The following is a 20,467-nucleotide window of genomic DNA, read 5'->3' as shown; positions in this document are numbered from 1 at the left end:
CAGCCAAGTTCGGAAAATAAAGCTTGAATCGGAGCAAATTATCGACGGTTCGCCTGGACAGCCTGAGATGAGACATGCTTTTAGAGAGATTTCTCCATACCAGAGGTCTCGTCCATCTCCTTTAGGGTTGAGCGGTGGCAGCCCGATCTCTGTCGGTCACTAGAGGGCACGGGGCTGCTTCTGAGATCGGTTTTTGAACAAAAAGCTATAATAAACTGTATTTAAACAATACGGTCTACCGACTTAATCCCCTGTTTTCTCATAATCTTTGTATATATGAGTATGATGGAATTCTAATAAATTTATTTGAAATCTCTCTGAAATCCGATCGGATTCCCCTGAATGTCGAGTGAAGCAACTGTTTTTCTCTTATTTTTCACCAGTTATTTGCTATATACAAGTAATAGCAAATTGCGACTGCAGTCGCCTGCTATGATGTACGTACATTGTACAAACGTATGGGTACTCAGCCCTTTACAATTATATCGTATACACCATAGCAACCTCCACAAGAGCTGCATGAGGGATGTTCAATGCCACATGGGGCTCTCTACCATTTTAATCAAGGAAAACATACACCATGACGAGGAATCGCTTCAGGAAGTTGGAGCCATTGCGTACCACCAGATGTGATTGACCCAAGAAATATGCAGTCCCGCTCTCCCTGGCCTCGATTAGTTCGTTTAGCTCCTCCCTTACCGACACACGCAGTCGCGGGCTATTAACAGGCAACATGAACCGTACCTTCTTCTTCTTTCCTTTGGCGTCAACGGTCGAGCTTCCGTTCGCTTGTGCTGCTGCAATGGTTGAGCTTGTGCCTTGGTTATCATGTAAAGGTATCAAACCATCTCCTTCTGCTTGTTTTCCATCAAAAATCATTGTTCCTTCGGGTGCCACCAAGGACTCGGCATCGGGTTCTTCTATGGAGATAATGTTCAAAGTCAAAATACGATGGCTATAAAAAACATGTGGGCGGCTAATTAGGCAAATTGGCAGCACACAATTGTTGAATTTGGACAATGATTAAATCATAATTTAGTCATTGTAATTTAGGATATTTATAAATTAATCCTTAAGCTTCAACTATAAATACCATAGCTCATTTAGCTTCAAAATCATCCCAAAGCATTCTAGCTTTCTTCAAATACTAGAGAGAATTTAGAGAGTTTATTGAGAGTTGTTTTTTTTTTTATCAAGAGAGAATTATCATTGGTTTCTCCTTGGTAATCGAGAGAAGTTGTAATTCCTATTTTCTCATAGTGAAATTCTTCTACCGTTGCCCGTGGTTTTTACCATATATTATTTAGGAGTTTTCCACGTAGATTTTGTGTCTATTTTATCTTCAATTTTTATTTTCTCAAATTATCAGTTGCGTTTTTGCTCTATCTGATAGTTGTCTTTCCGCAACAATTGGTATCAGAGCCATATTAGAGTATGTAATATCTGCTTATTGTCTTTGTGGTTGCCACCAAAAGGTGGATCCCCCAACATAAGAAAGTAAGAAGTTATTACTCATTCTTTAAAGGTTCCAGAGAACTATTCACGATAGTAAAATAGTGTGAGCTATCCGTAAAAGAAGCTATGGCAACGAAAATTGATATTGAAAAATTTAATGGTAGAAATTTTTTATTATGGAAATTGAAGATGAATGTCATCCTGAGGAAAGACGGTTGTCTACCAGTTATCAGTGAAAGGCCGGTGGATTTCACAGATGACAACAAATGGATCGAAATGGACGGGAATGCTATGGAAAACTTTCATCTAGCATTAGCAGATGAAGTATTGTCAAGCATTGAGGAGGAGAAGACAACTAAGGAGATATGATATCATCTCACCAAATTGTACGAGGCCACATCGCTGCACAATAAAATTTTCCTTAAGAGAAAATTGTACACTCTCCGTATGCCAGAATCTACTTTAGTGACGGAGCACTTAAATACACTGAACACTTTATTTTCTCAGCTTACATCATTAAGCTGTAAAATAGGAGAACAAGAACGTGTTGAACTTCTATTTCAAAGTCTACCGGATTCGTATGATCAACGCATCATCAACTTGACAAACAATAATGTCACTAGTCTAGTCTTCGATGACGTTGCAGCTGCTATTCTACAAGAAGAAAATCGCGCAAGAACAAGGAAGACAGACAAGTAAATCTGCAACAAGCAGAAGTATTGACAACGATGAGAGAGAGATCAACAGAACGTGGCCAAAGCAGCAGTCACAAACATGGTAGATCAAAGTCGAGGAGCAAGAAGAATTTAAAGTGCTACAACTGTGGAAAGAAGGGTCACTTGAAGAAGGATTGTTGGAGTCTAAATAAAAACTCCAACCCACAAGGCAATACCGCAAACACTTCAGATGATGAGTATGCTCTATGTTATGAAGCATCAACCACCGTGGAAGGCAGAAAAAGATTTGCAGATATATGGCTCATTGATTCGGGAGCAACATATCACATGACCTCAAGAAGAGAATGGTTCATCATTATGAACCTGTCTCAGGAGGATCTGTGTATAGTTACAATGATCATGCCTTAGAGATCATTGGCGTGAGAACCATCAAATTGAATATGTATGATAGAACAATTAAAGTTGTTCTAGATGTGCGGCACGTGAAAGGCTTGAAGAAAATTTATTATCCTACGGATTGTTGGATAATAATGCAAGCAAGATTGAAACACGGAAAGGAATCATGAAGGTGTTCCGTGGAGCGCTTGTGGTGCTGAAAGGTGAAAAGATAGCTGCAAACTTGTACATGCTGAAGGGAGAGACTTTGGTAGAAACAGAAGCCTCTGTTGCCTCATGTAGTTCAGATTCGGTAATACTATGGCATCAGAAACTTGGACACATGTCAGAACAAGGAATGAAAGTCCTTGTGGATCAAAACCTACTTACAGGCTTAACAAAGGTAACACTTCCTTTGTGTGACCATTGCATAACAAGTAAGCAGCACCGGTTGAAATTCAACAAATCAAATTCTAGAGGCAAAAGTGTTCTAGAATTGGTTCACTCTGACGTATGGTAAGCACCAGTTACATCCATAGGTGGAGCAAAATACTTTGTCTCATTTATTGATGATTACTCTAGGAGATGCTGGGTGTACCCTATTAAGAAGAAGTCAGATGTATTTTCAACTTTCAAAAAATTCAAAGCGCGGGTGGAACTTGATTCTGGAAATAAGATCAAGTGTTTTAGAACATATAATGGAGAAGAATACACAAGCGAAGAATTTGATGACTTTTGAAGGAAAGAATGCATCAAAAGATAGTTCACAGTGGCGAACACTCCTTAATAAAATGGAGTGGCAGAGCGGATTAACAGAACCTTGTTAGAAAGAACAAGAGCAATGTTAAGGGATGCAAGCCTAGAAAAATCATTCTGGGCAGAAGCAGTCAATACCGCCTGTTATTTGGTGAATCGAGTTCCATCAACTGCAATAGAGCTGAAGATAATGGAGATGTGGACTGGTAAACCAGCTGATTATTCAAACCTCCATATATTTGGAAGTATTGTGTACGTGATGTACAACTCCCAAGAAATCTCAAAGCTGGATCCAAAATCCAGGAAATGCAAATTCTTGGAGTATGTTGATGGAGTCAAGGGGTATCGCTTGTGGGATCCCACTGCCCATAAAGTAGTCATCAGCAGGGATGTTATCTTTGTAGAAGATAAGCTACAAAAAAAATAAGATGATGATAGAGCTAAAAAGTTAGAGACTACACAGATACATATGAAAAAAAAGGTTGAACAAGGAGATTCTTCTAAAGTAGAACCAGCACATGATGAATAAGAACCAGAGAGTTCTGAAGCTCCAACAACTCATCAATCAGATCATGTGAGAAGACGTCCCAATTGGCACTCAGATTATGTTATAGAAGAAAATGTTGCATACTGCCTTTTAACAGAAGACGGTGAGCCATCAACATACCAGGAGGCAATAAACAGCTCAGATGCTTCATTGTGGATGATGGCGATGCAAGAAGAAATCGAAGCCCTTCATAAAAATAATACATGGGACCTTGTGCCACTACTACAAGGAAGGAAGCCAATTGGTAACAATGGGTCTTCAAAATCAAGCGAAATGGTGACGATCAAGTGAAGAGGTATCGTGCAAGACTGGTGGTCAAATGATATACTCAAAAAGAAGGTATTGATTTCAATGAAATTTTTTCTCCTGTGGTTCGACTAACAACTGTTCGAGTAGTCTTGGCAATGTGTGTTATATTGAACTTACATCTAGAGCAGCTAGATGTTAAAACAACTTTTCTTCATGGAAATCTTGAAGAAGAGATTTACATGCTCCAGCCTGAAGGTTTTGAAGAAAAAAGAAAAGAAGAACTTGGTTTGCAGGTTGAACAAATCTCTGTACGGTCTAAAGCAGGCACCGAGGTGTTGGTATAAGAGATTTGATTCTTTCATTATGTGCCTTGGATACAATAGACTTAATGCAGACCCTTGTGCTTATTTTAAGAGGTCTGGTGATAACGATTTTGTTATATTGTTGTTGTATGTGGATGACATGTTGGTTGCAGGACCCAACAAAGATCATATTGAAGAATTGAAGGCACAACTGCTAGGGAATTTGAAATGAAGGACTTGGGATCAGCAAACAAGATTCTAGGGATGCAAATTCACCGAGACAGAAGTAATAGGAAGATTTGCCTTTCACAAAAGAATTACTTGAAGAAGATCTTGTCATGATTTAGCATGCAAGATTGTAAGCCAATTTCTACCCCTCTTCCTATTAACTTCAAATTATCCTCTAGTATGAGTCCTAGCAGTGAAGAAGAGAGGATGAATATGTCTCGAGTACCATATGCATCAGCAGTGGGAAGTTTAATGTTCGTTATGATATGCACAAGACCAGACATTGCACAAGCAGTGGAGTAGTTAGTCGGTACATGGCGAATCCAGGCAAAGAGCATTGGAATATAGTAAAGAGGATCCTGAGATATATCAAAGGGACCTCAAATATTGCATTATATTACGGAGGATCAAACTTATTAATCAATAGGTATGTAGATTCTGACTATGCAGGGGATTTGGATAAAAGCAAATCTACTACAGGATATGTGTTCAAAATTGCTGGTGGAGCTGTAAGCTGGGTTTCAAAATTATAGTCAGTTGTGGTTATGTCAACAACAGAAGCAGAATATGTAGCAGCTACACAAGCCAGTAAAGAAGCAATTTGGTTGAAGATGATATTGGAAGAGCTTGGGCACAATTAAGAGTATATCTCTCTGTTTTGTGACAGTCAAAGCACCTTGCATCTAGCATTTCATTCAAGGACAAAGCACATACGAGTTCAGTACCATTTCATTTGTGAAAAGGTGGAAGAAGGGACAATAGATATGCAGAAGACTCATACCAAAGATAACATATCAGATTTCATGACGAAGGCGATCAACGCTGATAAATTTACCTGGTGTCAATCCTCTTGTGGCATGTCAGAGACGTAAGCAACATGATGGTACAAGGTAGAAAGAATGTGTGAAGACATGATTTTCCAATCAAATATTCAAGTGGGAGATTGTTCAAAGTTAAAATATTATGGCTATAAAAAATGTGGGCGGCTAATTAGGCAAATTGGCAGCACACAATTGTAGAATTTGGACAATGGTTAAATCATAATTTAGTCATTGTAATTTAGGGTATTTTAAATTAGTCCTGAAGCTTCAACTATAAATACCCTAGCTCATTTAGCTTCAAAATCATCCCAAAGCATTCTAGTTTTCTTCCAATACTAGACAGAATTTAGAGAGTTTCTTGAGAGTTGTTTTCTCTTTTTTATCAAGAGAGAATTATCATTGTTTTCTCCTTGGTAGATCAGAGAAGTTGTAATTCCTATTTTCTCATAATGAAATTCTTCTACCGTTGCCCGTGGTTTTTACCCTATATTATTTAGGGGTTTTCCACGTAAATTTTGTGTCTCTTTTATCTTCAATTTTTATTTTCTCAAATTATCAGTTGCGTTTTTGCTCTATCCGATAGCCGCCTTCCACAACAGATAAAATCTCCAATGGAGCGAATGATCTATTCATCGAAGTCACCTGTGTCCCTGATATGATCTCGGTATCCATATATTACGATGCATCGGTAGATTCTATTAGTTCGAGGCCCAACTCTGCCTATAAGATAACGCCTACTCGGAGGAATGAAAGGCTCAGGCAGTGACTTGAATGACACAAAATTAGCACTTGATTAAAGGCGGGTACGTTTGTGATAAAATGGGAGAAGAAAACCGAGATTCCAGTTACTATGTCGGTGTAGACAAAGCCTATTTGGGTACCCTGGAAACTCCGAGGCCCGAGCTGAGTTCCATAAGCCATTCGGTAGTTACCTTGTTTTCCAAGTCAAATTGATATTTCTTCAAAGTTCCATAATGCCATGAAACCATGATAGTCAAGGATAGCACCAAAAGAATAGCCAGATACCAGGTTCCTTTATGAAAATTTAATATGTTACATGATAAATACAAAGCCTCGATGAACCTGAAAAACAGTAAGAAGCAAGCAGACACTAGCAAGTTCTTTTCCCAGTACAGGTCAATCACAAGTGACATTAGAAAAGTTGTTACCAGCATGCTAGAGACCACAGCCGTGCCTGTACACAAAATTTACTATTGGTTTCATACTACAAATTTGACAGTAAATACGGATTTTGAACGCTTACCGTACTCTTATATGTGCAACAAGCTTACCTAGAGCATTTCCGATTCGCGGGGCATCATGGAAGCCTATTGTAACACTGAGGCTAAGAAACATTACTATCCAGTTAAGATCTGGTATATAAACCTGGCCATGTATCGTATCTGATGTATGAATCACTTTCACTATGGGGAAGCAACCAAGTGCTAGGCGCTGGTTCACAATGGAAAAACACGTTGTTATTGTCGCTTGGCTTCCGATCACCGAAGCAAATAGAGCCAAGACCGTGTAGACATGCCGAAAATGATCTGCAATTGCCAATCAATCTTCAGTTAGTAACAAAAATGCCAATCTAAAGCATGAAGTAGAAATCAGCTGAACAACTTACCAGGTACGGATCGAAAAAGGTGATTATATTCGTCAGAAAGACCGGGTGAGCTCTTTGCGGTTAGTGTATGGGAGAGGAATGCGCAACTTGACCCGCGTAACATACAATTAAAACAGGGTAAATCACGCAGAAAAATGTCATATGTAGTAGAGAACCGAGAAAAGTTATGTCAATCTATAATCGAATTATCAGTGCAGTTTGTTAAGACATAAACTAGATCGAGCACCTTGATCGATTTCCCCGAGAAATGACCTAGATCCACATACATAGCCTCCAATCCTGCAAAGAAAACATGTTGCATATGCAGTTTGAAAACTAATAATACAAGAAGCTATCTTGTTATGCTTAACAGTAAACCAGATTATGAGCCTATGCTGACCTGCCACGCAAAGAGTGAGACTTCCCAATAACCTCCAGCTACGGAGGCTAATACCTTTCAAATACATGTAAATGTATTTTGGGGAGATTGCATATATGATATATGGATCATAATGCAAAATATTGTATACACCCATTCCGCTAATAAACAAGAGGCATGCTATGGCTATCGGAGCAAATATGAGCCCGATTCTACGGGTTCCGTAGCGTTGTTGTAACACCCCAACCCGTACCCAACCCGAATACGAGTCTGAGGTGTCACATTGACTTTTCAAACCTTGACACTTAAAGAAAAACCCCAGGGAATTTAAAACTTGGTTTAAAACAAAATACTTTAATTTACATAAAAGAGTCCACAAAATACAAACTCGATCAGAGTGCTCATAATTAACGACTTATTACATGCCAACACTCTATACACAACAAAATACATACTTTGTCAGTTACTTCTGATATGATCTTCTAGTAATAATACTGTCCTTGCCACTTCTATTCTTGCTCTTCAAGTTTCTTGGTACCTACGTGTAAATCACTTACACGCTAAGTCATAGACTTAGTGAGGCAATAAATAAACATGTAACAGTAGATTCATGAATATGCATTCTTACCATTTGATCATGATATTTCAATTTGCATGGATATATTTCCTATGACATATATAATCAAGTCATGCACACATGAAACTTATCTTTTTTGCATCACTTTCACTTTAACTTATATTTCAATTGTTGTTGTTGTTGCCCATGTATATTATTGAGAATAGAGGTATGTGAGTACATTGAGGTTGTGCACTAATGCTGTCACCACAGCTCGTATAAATTCCCTCATGGGGCACCGAACATTTGTTCAGTATTCGTCTCGAAGGACTGCTATATATGTCCCGTAGGACCACTACATCTCGAAGGACCACGTCCCGAAATACTACAATACCCTCGACTCTTAGCATGCCAACTATACCTATAACTCTCGTATCATATACTATGGGCATTTATTATGAATATATTTCTCATCACTTGATCTTTCTCTTCTGTCACATACCACATGTATATGTAACCATATATTTCATATCATATCACATATTGCATATTCATATGTCATTTCATATATTCACATAGCTTATTTCATTTCACATTGGTCATATCTCATAGCATATATCACATATGCATATAATCATGTATATCATATCATATATCTTATGTTTCATGCTCTTATGTTTATGCATATCATGTATTCATGTACATATAAGAATCACATATCAAATAACATTTTAGGAGTCACTTCTTACCATAGTAACTCCATCATTGGCTCATCGCAAGCCAATGTTCGTTCAATAATATAAGTATAATTAAAATTGCACTCACCTTAGCCTTGTTTGATTTGAATCAATTATAATCCTTTGATTATTCCAGAACTTGTTTAGGCTCAATATCTACATCAATATAACATTTCAAAACAACTATCAGAAGCCTAAACCTTAAACTTGATGTTAACAACTTAAGCCAGATTATTGAATCCAATTTCATTTTTCCTTTAGGGGGAATCGATTCCCCCCCAGGGGAATCGATACCCCCTGAACATTTTGGAATTTTTCGTCCAAGAGGGGGAATCAATTCCCATTCATAGGGTATCGGTTCCCTCTACCCAGAAATTGTATTTTAACCCGAAAATCATCATTCTTCACTTAATTCTTTTATTTTAAACCCCTATCATGTCATTAAACTCAACTACCATTACTTAAACCAACTTATATCCATGAAAATCATCTATAACTTCAAAATCCTATAATTCATATGTAATTCAAAATCATACTCAAATTTCAATATGTTATAAATACCATTCTAACACTTCATACTCCTTAATTAGCATGATGACAAGTCAAATTTAACTTCAAATTCAACTTATCAACTATTTTCCATGATTTCATATAAAAACTTGTTTTCTTAAATCTCTTATAACTTCTTCATCTTTTTCTTTTAGAACAAATTATGCTTTCCTTAAGCTTAATTATGATCTAGTGATCATAACCAACTTTTAAAACAACAAATAACCAAGAAAATAGAAAACTCACCTTTGCTGTGGCTTTCTCTCGTATGGAAGAACAAATAGGAGAAGAAGAGATATTCTTCTTATCCCTTTCCCCCGTATATATCCTCAACATAATACAATTTAATCATTTAATGGTTAAATGACCATTTTGCCCTTTAATTCTTTTAATAATTACTAACAATCCTTCCAGATAAATCATTGAATTGTCCAATTATTCTACTTTAATCACCAAATTCTGAAGTTTTACAATTTAGTCACTAACCCGTATTTTGGGATGTTACAAATCTCTCCCCCTTAAGAAAATTCGTCCTCGAATTTTCATTGTATAAAGAGATGGGGATATTGAATCTTCATGTCGTCTTCATGTTCCCACGTCGCTTCTTCCACCTTGTGATTTCTCTACAACACTTTGACTAATGGAATAGTCTTGTTCCTAATTGCTTGACTTCGTGAGCCAATATTTGAACATGTTCTTCCTCATAAGTCAAATCTGATTGAACTTTGATATCTTCGGTAGTTACAATATGAGATGGATCAGATCGATATTTCCTAAGCATGGAGACATGAAAGACGTTATGGATTTTCTCCATTTCAGGTGGCAAAGCCAATTGGTATGCCACTGGTCCTACTCTCTTAACGATTTCATATGGTCCAATAAACCGAGGACTCAATTTTCCTTTACGTATAAATCTCAATACTTTCTTCCATGGGGACACTTTCAAGAACACTTTATCTCCAATTTGAAACTCAATTTCTTTCCTTTTTAAATCAACATATGATTTCTGTCTATCAGCTGCAACTTTCAGATTATTCTGAATGACTTGACTTTCTCTTCCATTTCCTGAATCAACTCAGGACCAATAACTTCTCGATCTTTAATTTCATACCAATTCAAGGGTGTACGACATCTTCTCCCATATAAAACTTCATAGGGAGCCATTTTTGATGCTTGACTGATAACTATTATTGTATGCAAATTCAGCAAGTGGAAAATATTTTTCCCACGATCCTTTAAATTGAATAACACAAGCTCTTAACATATCCTCCAGAATTTGGATAGTTCGCTCAGACTGACCATCTGTCTGAGGATAAAACGCTGTGCTAAAATTCAGTCTTGTGCTCAATGATCCATGTAAAGACTTCTAAAATCATGACGTGAATCTAGGATCCCGATAAGAAACTATAGAAATAGGTACACCATGTAACCGTATAATCTCTCTGATATACAACTCAATATATTTATCCATAGAGAAATCAGTTTGTACCGGAATAAAATGAGCTGACTTAGTCAACCTGTCTACAATCACCCATATTGAATCTCTTTTGTTCGGAGTTAAAGGCAACCCCGTCACAAAATCCATTGTTACATTCTCCAATTTCCATTGAGGAATTGAAATTGATTGTAACAATCCCGACGGAACCTGATGCTCAGCCTTAACTTGCTGACAAATCAAACATTTTGATACAAATTCCGTAATGTCTTTCTTCATTCCCAGCCACCAATATCGACTCTTGAGGTCCATATACATTTTGTTTCCTCCTGGATGCATCGTCAATGGACTATAATGAGCTTCCATTAATAAATCATTCTTTAATTCATTAACATCTGGAATCACTAGCCTCCCTTGATAATATAAGTTCCCATTAGTTTTCATCTCATAATCTGTACATTTCTCCATTCTTTATTTGCTGCAACTTCTTTGAACACTTTTCATCTTTAGCTTGCAATTCTTTAATTCGATCTAACCATGATGGTTTGATAGTCAATTCCGCACAAATTGCACCATCTCCACCTAATGATAGTTTAGAATCCATAGCTCGTAAGGCTGCAAACGTCTTTCGGCTTAAGGCATCCGCTACCACATTTGCCTTTCCGGGATGGAAATCAATCATAACATCATAATCCTTGAGAAATTCCACCCATATTCTCTGTCTTAAATTTAACTCTTTATGAGTCATCAAGTACTTTAAACTTTTGTGATCCGTATACAAGTAGCATTTTTCACCATACAAGTAGTGACGCCAGATCTTAAGAGCAAACACTACTGCAGCCATATCCAGATCGTGTGTCGGATAATTCTTCTCATACGGTTTTAATTGTCTCGAAGCATAGGCCACCACCTTGCTTTCTTGCATTAATACACATCCCAAGCCATTATGAGACGCATCACTATACACTACAAAGTCCTTGCCAGACTCAGGTTGGACTAACACTGGAGCTTCTGTCAAAATCTTCTTTAACTTTTCAAAACTCTCTTGACATTCTTGAGTCCAAACAAATTTTACTTCCTTTTTCAACAGTTTAGTTAGGGGTAATGCTATGATTGAAAAGTTTTTAACAAACCTTCGATAATAACCAGCTAACCCCAGAAAACTTCAAACTTCTGTCATATTCTTTGGAACTCCCCACTCCAGAATAGCTTTAATCTTTTGAGGATCCACTCGAACTCCTTCTGCAGAAATTACATGTCCAAGAAATGTCACTTCATTCAACCAGAATTCACATTTAGAGAATTTAGCATAAAGCTTCTTGTTTCGTAAATTCTGCAAGATAATCCTCAAATGAGAACTATGCTCTTCCTCTGACTTTGAATATATTAAAGTATCATCAATGAAAACCACCACGAACTGATCCAAATAGGGTTGAAAAATTCTGTTCATTAGATCCATGAAAGCAACTGGTGCATTCGTAACTCCAAACGGTATTACGATAAACTCATAGTGACCATATCTTGTTCTAAACGCCGTCTTTGGAATATCTTTCTCTTGAATCTTTAATTGATGATAACCCGAACGTAAATCAATTTTTGAGAACACTGAAGCTCCCTTTAATTGATCAAATAAATCGTCAATTCGGGGAAGTGGATACTTGTTCTTGATGGTCACTTTATTGAGTTGTCTGTAGTCAATGCAGAGACGCATTGAACCGTCATTCTTCTTAACAAATAAAACTGGAGCTCCCCAAGGTGATACACTTGTTCTAATAAAACCTTTGTCCAACAATTCTTGTAATTGAATCTTTAATTCTTGTAACTCTTTTGGAGCCATCCTGTATGGTGCCATTGCAATGGGCGCTGTTCCCGGCATTATCTCAATCTGGAAATTCTACCTCTCTGTTCGGAAGTAAACCTGGCAATTCTGCAGGAAATACATCAGAGAACTCTCTAACGATAGGAATTTCTTCAATCTCTTTGTCTTTGGCTCTTCCATCCAACACACTAGCAATGAACCCTTGACATCCTTGTAACAGTAACTTCTTTGTCGTCATCACTGAGATCACATTTGCCAATGGATTCCACCTTTCACTAAACACCACGATTTTTACCTCTTCTGGACTTCTCAACGTTACTCTTTTCAGTCTACAGTCGACATTAGCATAATAACGATATAACCAATCCATTCCCAGTATCACTTCAAATTCTTCAAAAGGTAATTTCATCAAATTAGCAGGGAATTCAATTCCCTGAATTTGTATGGGACACCCTTGACTCACCATATTTACCCGAGCACTGTGTCCTAACGGATTCGTCACTATCACCTCATTGTTAGTAGCTTCTAATTGAATGTTCAATTCTCTCACTAACTTACTAGTAATGTATGAATATATAGAACCCGTATAAATCAATACCATAACCCGTTTATCAAACAACAGAAAGGTACATATTATAATCTCTGGGTCATCCCGATCCTCATTGGTCCTGAGATTATACACTCGAGCAGTGGAACGTATCTCTTGTTGAGTAGAGGACTCTGACTGATTTCTTCCTCTGCCTCTACCTCTTCCCCTTTGGCCTGTAAAAAATAGACCTCTCTGGCTGTGCAGATTCATCGACTACTCTAGGACAATCCCGAACAAAATGTCCGATCTCCCCACATCTAAAGCAAGCTCCAGAAATCCTTCTACATATCCCAGAATGATTCTTTCCACAATATTGGCATTGTCTGTCTTGACTCTGGTTAAATCTCCCAGCTCCAGATCCTGCTGATTGAGTTTGTCTGCTTCTCATCGGATTTGATCCTCTAGCTGAGGATACCACTGACTCCGATCTAGCTTCAGGTCGAGAACCAGCATCTCTGCCTCTTTTTGACGGTGCAGAACTCGAAGAAGTACCCGTTCTCTTGACTGTTTGAGTCCTTGAATTTTCAAATCTCTCATTCTGAGCTCTTTCCAAAGCTTTGGCATGATTGACTACCTCTTGAAATGAGGATAGATTCAATACAATCAACATCTCCTTCAACCAAGGACGTAACCCCTCTACGAACCACTCACAAGCGTCCTTTTCAGTAGGAACAAGCTCGGCAGCAAAGCGACTCAACTTATTGAATTCACACTCGTACTCATATACAATGTGATTCCATTACTTCAGATTCATGAACTCTTGCTTCATTTGTCGAACAAATTGATCTCCGATGTACTTATGTTTGAATTCTTTTAAAAACAATGACCAAGTTACTTGGACGTTAGTCATCCTCAATGTAACATTGGTCCACCAGATCCTTGCTTGTCCTCTCAACAAGGAAATTACTCCATCTAGCTTCTCAGCATCGGAACAATGAAGTCCCGTAAGCATGACCTTCACGTCATTAAGCCAAAGGTCCGCAATAACAGGACCTTCATCGGCTTCCCCTCCAAACTCTGGAGCTCCTAATCCCTTCAACTCTTTCGCAATATTCATTTTTGGAGTTGAAGTTACAGGAGGTTGAAAACGCGTCAATACCGCATCTAAAGTTCTAAAGAATACATCTTGATCATTCACATGCACTCCAAAGGGTGTCTGTTCTTCACTCTACCTGGCCAAGGTAGGTGAATTACTGCTTTTAGCGGGTATATCATCTCCCACTTCATTTTTAGAACTACCTTGTCTGGACATCTATAAAAATACAATCATATAGTTCTATTAGCACAACAGTATACTTACTATTCCATCAGATCAGAAGTTTTCACTATTTTGTTGGCATGTATACCTTATAAAACACTTAAGACTCCATTTTATGCCGAGAATCGACTAAACCTTAGCTCTGATGCCATTAACTATAACGCCCCAACCCGTACCCAACCCGAATACGAGTCTGAGGTGTCACATTGATTTTTCAAACCTTGACACTTAAAGAAAAACCCCGGGAATTTAAAACTTGGTTTAAAACAAAATACTTTAATTTACATAAAAGTGTCTACAAAATACAAACTCGATCAGAGTGCTCATAATTAACGACTTATTACATGCCAACACTCTATACACAACAAAATACATACTTTGTCGATTACTTCTAATATGATCTTCTAGTAATAATAATGTCCTTGCCACTTCTATTCATGCTCTTCACGTTTCTTGGTACCTACGTGTAAATCACTTACACGCTAAGTCATAGACTTAGTGAGGCAATAAATACACATGTAACAGTAGATTCATTAATATGCATTCTTACCATTTGATCATGATATTTCAATATGCATGGATATATTTCCTATGACATATATAATCAAGTCATGCACACATGAAACTAACCTTTTTGCATCACTTTCACTTTAATTTATATTTCAATTGTTGTTGTTGTTGCCCATGTATATTATTGAGAATAGAGGTATGTGAGTACATTGAGGTTGTGCACTAATGCTATCACCACAGCTCGTATAAATTCCCTCATGGGGCACCAAACATTTGTTCAGTATTCGTCCCGAATGACTGCTATATATGTCCGTAGGACCACTATGTCCCGAAGGACTACAATACCCTCGACTCTTGGCATGCCAACTATACCTATAGCTCTCGTATCATATACTATGGCATTTATTATTAATATATTTCTCATCACTTGTTCTTTCTCTTCTGTCACATACCACATGTATGTGTAACCATATATTTCATATCATATTACATATTCATATGCCATTTCATATATTCACATAGCTTATTTCATTTCACATTGGTCATATCTCATAGCATATATCACATATGCATATAATCATGTATATCATATCATATATCTTATGTTTCATGCTATTATGTTTATGCATATCATGTATTCATGTACATATAAGAATCACATATCAAATAACATTTTAGGAGTCACTTCTTACCATAGTAAGTCCATCATTGGCTCATCGCAAGCCAATGTTCGTTCAATAATATAAGTACAATTAAAATTACACTCACCTTAGCCTTGTTTGATTTGAATCAATTCTAATCCTTTGATTATTCCAGAACTTGTTTAGGCTCAATATCTACATAAATATAACATTTCAAAACAACTATCAGAAGCCTAAACCTTAAACTTGATGTTAACAACTTAAGCCAAATTATTGAACCCAATTTCATTTTTCCTTTAGGGGGGAATCGATTCCCCCCAGGGGAATCGATACCCCCTGGACATTCTGGAATTTTTTGTCCAAGAGGGGGAATCGATTCCCATTCATAGGGTATCGGTTCCCTCTACCCAGAAATTGTATTTTAACCCCGAAAATCATCAATTCTTCACTTAATTCTTCTATTTTAAACCCCTATCATGTCATTAAACTCAACTACCATTACTTAAACCAACTTATATCTATGAAAATCATCTATAACTTCAAAATCTTATCATTCATATGTAATTCAAGAATCATACTCAAATTTCAATATGTTCTAAATATCATTCTAACACTTCATACTCCTTAATTAGCATGATGACAAGTCAAACTTAACTTCAAATTCAACTTATCAACTCTTTTCCATGATTTCATATAAAACACGTTTTCTTAAATCTCTTATAAATTCTTCATCTTTTTGTTTTAGAACAAATTAAGCTTTCCTTAAGCTTAATTATCATCTAGTGATCATAACCCAACTTTTAAAACAACAAATAACCAAGAAAATAGAAAACTCACCTTTGTTGTGGCTTTCTCTCGTATGGAAGAACAAAGAGGAGAAGAAGAGATATTCTTCTTATCCCTTTCCCCCGTATATATCCTCAACATAACACAATTTAATCATTTAATGGTTAAATGATCATTTTGCCCTTTAATTCTTTTAATAATTACTAACAATCCTTCCAGATAAATCATTGAATTATCCAATTATTCTACTTTAATCACCAAATTCTGAAGTTTTACAATTTAGTCACTAACTCGTATTTTGGGGTGTTACAGTTGCACTGTGAAAAGGCAGACCAATATGGCACATGCAACAGGCACAGGAACATCTGAAATAAATAAGAGTACAACAGAGACGTCAATTATCCTTCAACCATTATTTTTTGAAATATCAAATTCGAATATATCAAGTTTCATAAAACTTACATCTCTTAATATTTCTCGTTGATGACTCCTCTCTTTCATTGGAAGAGGGATCTGCAAAATCAACATAGGAAGGTTATTAGCTAAAGGTTGATGGATGGTTCAAATATAAGGTTGCACTTATTACTGCCGGTCCTTACATTTATCATCTATTATTGATCTTTTAATACCGGATGAAGCCGCTAAAACTGGTGAAGGAAAATAGAAAAAAAGGAAACATAAATACAGAGTACCATTCGGTGAGAAAAACTATCACAAAAGAAGAGAATTTGAACAGGTTTATCAAACCAGAAATAGCTGGTGTAAGAACTGCATCGGCTATTAACATGCAAGAGCCGAGCAGGGCCATGAACAGCATCAAGTAATGACTGCTCTTATGTTTAGCGATAACCCTTCGAGCTCTCGATTCAACCTTGTTTACGGAAGGACTTTCATCGTCATATTGCATAACGTTGTTATCGCTATTGTTATTAGGGAGCAGACCAACTTTTCCGTGCCTGCACAATAGTGAGTACAAAGCAAAAGTACCACCTGCAAGTTATCATCCAAGTTAAAATTCATCAACGTCCAAAAGATAAACGACAAGTACTCGTATGCACTCTCATCGGATTTGAATTCCTGTGTAGGGATTGAAGTAAAGAAATATAAAGGAGCAGTACTCAGGCGACCATAAACTACTCCAAGGCTTTGGAATGACAAAAAGATTGTATGCTTCCAGGTCTCCTTCTGAAACCACATCAAGAAAATCAAAATAACAGATAATCAAATGCTTAATACTAAGGCACTGCACATAATTCATTATATCATTTATCTCTAATTCCATGAAGTTAAACAACCGCTAGACCGTCTCCGCTAACGATCATATCAGATACTAAAATTTGACCATCTACAAGATCCCATCAATAATATACAAAGATGAAATTTTGAATCAAATTAAGATTACTAAAATGGATCATTAATTAACACTATGAAACTGCATCCGGGTCTGATAAAACAAAGCAAGAACTTAAGCAAAACATGCAGAAAGCAGAGAGAAACCAAGTATTCTGCACTTTAACAAACAACTAACCTTGAAGGGAATAGAGTAGGTTCCGGGGCTCAATGGAGGATCCATTAAGAGAAACAGAGACCAAGTGAGAGATAACAGGAAAAGCTTTTCATTGGGAAAAAAATGTAAGAAAAAAAACAAAAATGGGAATGAAGTAGCGGTTGAGTCTATGCCAGTTTGATTAACACATAGAAAGTTAGTCTTAAGAATGGTCGGCCGATTCCAAGACAGTTTGTTGTTTTTCTATGGCAATTTGAATGCTGGACTGACACTGACGCCTGCAATTCTATATTTCAAAAATTATATATATATGTATGTATGTATTCCAAGGCCTCATGGGATCACGTTCTCATACGACAGCTTCACATGATATTGATATCATCATCATCATCATCATCGTGTACGTATATATATATATATAAATAAAAATAGCTCGAAGTTTGTCCATAGCATCATGTTGTTGTCCGCCAGTTCTTTGCTCGAAGTATCTACAAATCAATCGAATCCTGGTAACATCAAAATAAACCCATAGATCACACGTTGGTTACCAGTAATATTTGTGCAATTCATTAAGCTCGTTGATGCATACATTTTGGTTTCTGCAAATAATTATTCATTTCTGTACTTTTCCATCATGTCCATAATCGGATCACCTGCTTTTGGCTAAATCAAGATTTAAAGGAACAACTGAAGAGCAAGTTTCTAAATAGAATGATAAGTTGTCTTGATAGAAACAATAAATATAGTTAAACATGCCTCACACGGAAAGTTGTTTACACCAAGAAAGATAAAGAAACAAAGAAAATAACTTTTAAAAGGAAAGTATTTTATAAAATTCTTTAAAGGAAAAAAAGTAAGAGAAAAATGGTCAAAGATCATTTCTTTGGTTGAGCATAAAAAGGGATGGTAAATTGTGATTGGTTTTAAACATGTCTAGTAGTGGGGATTTTTTTAATCACGTGCAAAACTCATTCCTGAAAAAAAGGCCAACATCCCCAAGTGGTCAAATGAAAGAATAAAGGCCCAACCTCAGTCCAAACCCAAAACTGAGCACCAAGTCTCCGAATCTATATAACATGTCTATTTCAATGTCATATATTTTATTTTAGGTTAGATAAGAGAATTGGTAACACCACCTATTGATTTAGTAGATATGATTATAAAAAAAAAACTCTTTTGGTACATTGAAGATAGCCAGAATCTTTCTGTAAGTTGACAGATGGAGTGCTGTCCCCTTAAATTATGAATAAAAAAAATCTGAAATAGTAGTTTCGAGTTATATGTATATTTAGGGTAGGATTTGAATCTGGTGCATGTGAAAAGGATTCCAGATATGGAACACATTGAAGTAGTAAAGAGCCCATTTATGTATGCAATCTGCCAAAAACCATGAAATGGTTAGAGAGTAGCTGTAGCCTGTAGCCCTCATAAACAGTGATCGTCCTCTCTACTTGTCCCCATCAAAAGCATTCCAGTTTACTAATCAATAAATATATATATATATATATATATATATATGTTGCAGTAGGTATCGAATTGTCAATGTCAAAAAGTGATGGGGAAGGCAATGAACAGTTAAGGAACAAGGTCTTTTCCAAGAGTGGGAACAAGGCCAGGTGATGAAAGAGTACCGTGCTAAACAGTGACAAATTTGGAATTTTCTGCCACACATAAAGTGGGAGGAGAATGAGCAGTGCAAAGGTCAAATAAAGACGGGAAAACTGTACAAATGAAGACTAGTACGAGCTTTCGCATCCCCATTACTCGAGAAACCCACCCTTTGAAATGTTCCTTTCGTTGCTATAAAAAGACAATGAGAGTTAGTGCAGGGTTGCAGAGAAAGGGGAGAAAACTACTTTCAATGAGTGTGTTTCTTCTGTTTATCTGACTGATGATGAAACCACTTTCAGGATATGCATGGGTCATTCCGAAAATGGGGACTATCTCTGTATCTTGCAATGAAATTTGTTACCAGATAGTACCAACAGTGCTATCTGGGATACTCCTTCAGCCCTTTAATTAAACATTTTTGCTTTACAAATATGGCAAAACTAAGGAGTTGTTTTTAGATAGGAACTGGAGATGGAGGCCAATAAGAGTGAAGATCATCACCAGGAGGAAGAAGGTGAAGATAGTGACGATATTGAGCTTCTCAAGAGAAGAATTTCTAGTCATCCTTTGTATGGAAGGCTCGTTGAGAATCACCTCGACTGCTTGAAGGTTCTCTCTCTCCCAAACCCTTGGGTTTAGGTTTTACTAGCATTGAACGTTCACCGCATCCTACGATCTTGTTGAAGTACTCATTGTTAACTTTATGATACATGATATTGATATTTAGTTTATGTAATTAGGGTTAATGTTCTATAGTATTAACCTAGCTACCTTGTAGGTTCTAGTTAGTTTAGAACCAAATTTACATTTTCTGTATCAACCAATTCACCAGCATAACCTATTATATCTGCTAGGAAAGATTACATTCAGTCTCAAGCTCATAGCCATTTGCTTATATAGGTTAGTGCTTTACTATACAGTTATTTACTGTTTTTTTCCCTCACATTGGTCAGGTTGGTGGCATTGGCAATGGAGGCAGAAACAGCAAGGGAAATCAAAGGCAAGCTGAGCCTTATGATAGTAGTAATAATATGAACAAGAATACATGTTCTAACAGCATGCAGCTAAACGGCA

General features: G+C 36.8%; 1 pseudogene; it reads right to left on the bottom strand.

Moving 5' to 3' along the window:
- Positions 1 to 333: 333 nt before the first annotated feature.
- LOC120118690 lies at positions 334 to 17,518 on the bottom strand (annotated as a pseudogene).
- Positions 17,519 to 20,467: the final 2,949 nt, after the last annotated feature.

Source organism: Hibiscus syriacus, unplaced genomic scaffold (assembly GCF_006381635.1).
Source record: "Hibiscus syriacus cultivar Baekdansim isolate YM2019G1 unplaced genomic scaffold, ASM638163v2 tig00110328_pilon, whole genome shotgun sequence".
Lineage (NCBI taxonomy): Eukaryota > Viridiplantae > Streptophyta > Magnoliopsida > Malvales > Malvaceae > Hibiscus > Hibiscus syriacus.
This window is presented reverse-complemented; position numbering and strand designations above follow the sequence as displayed.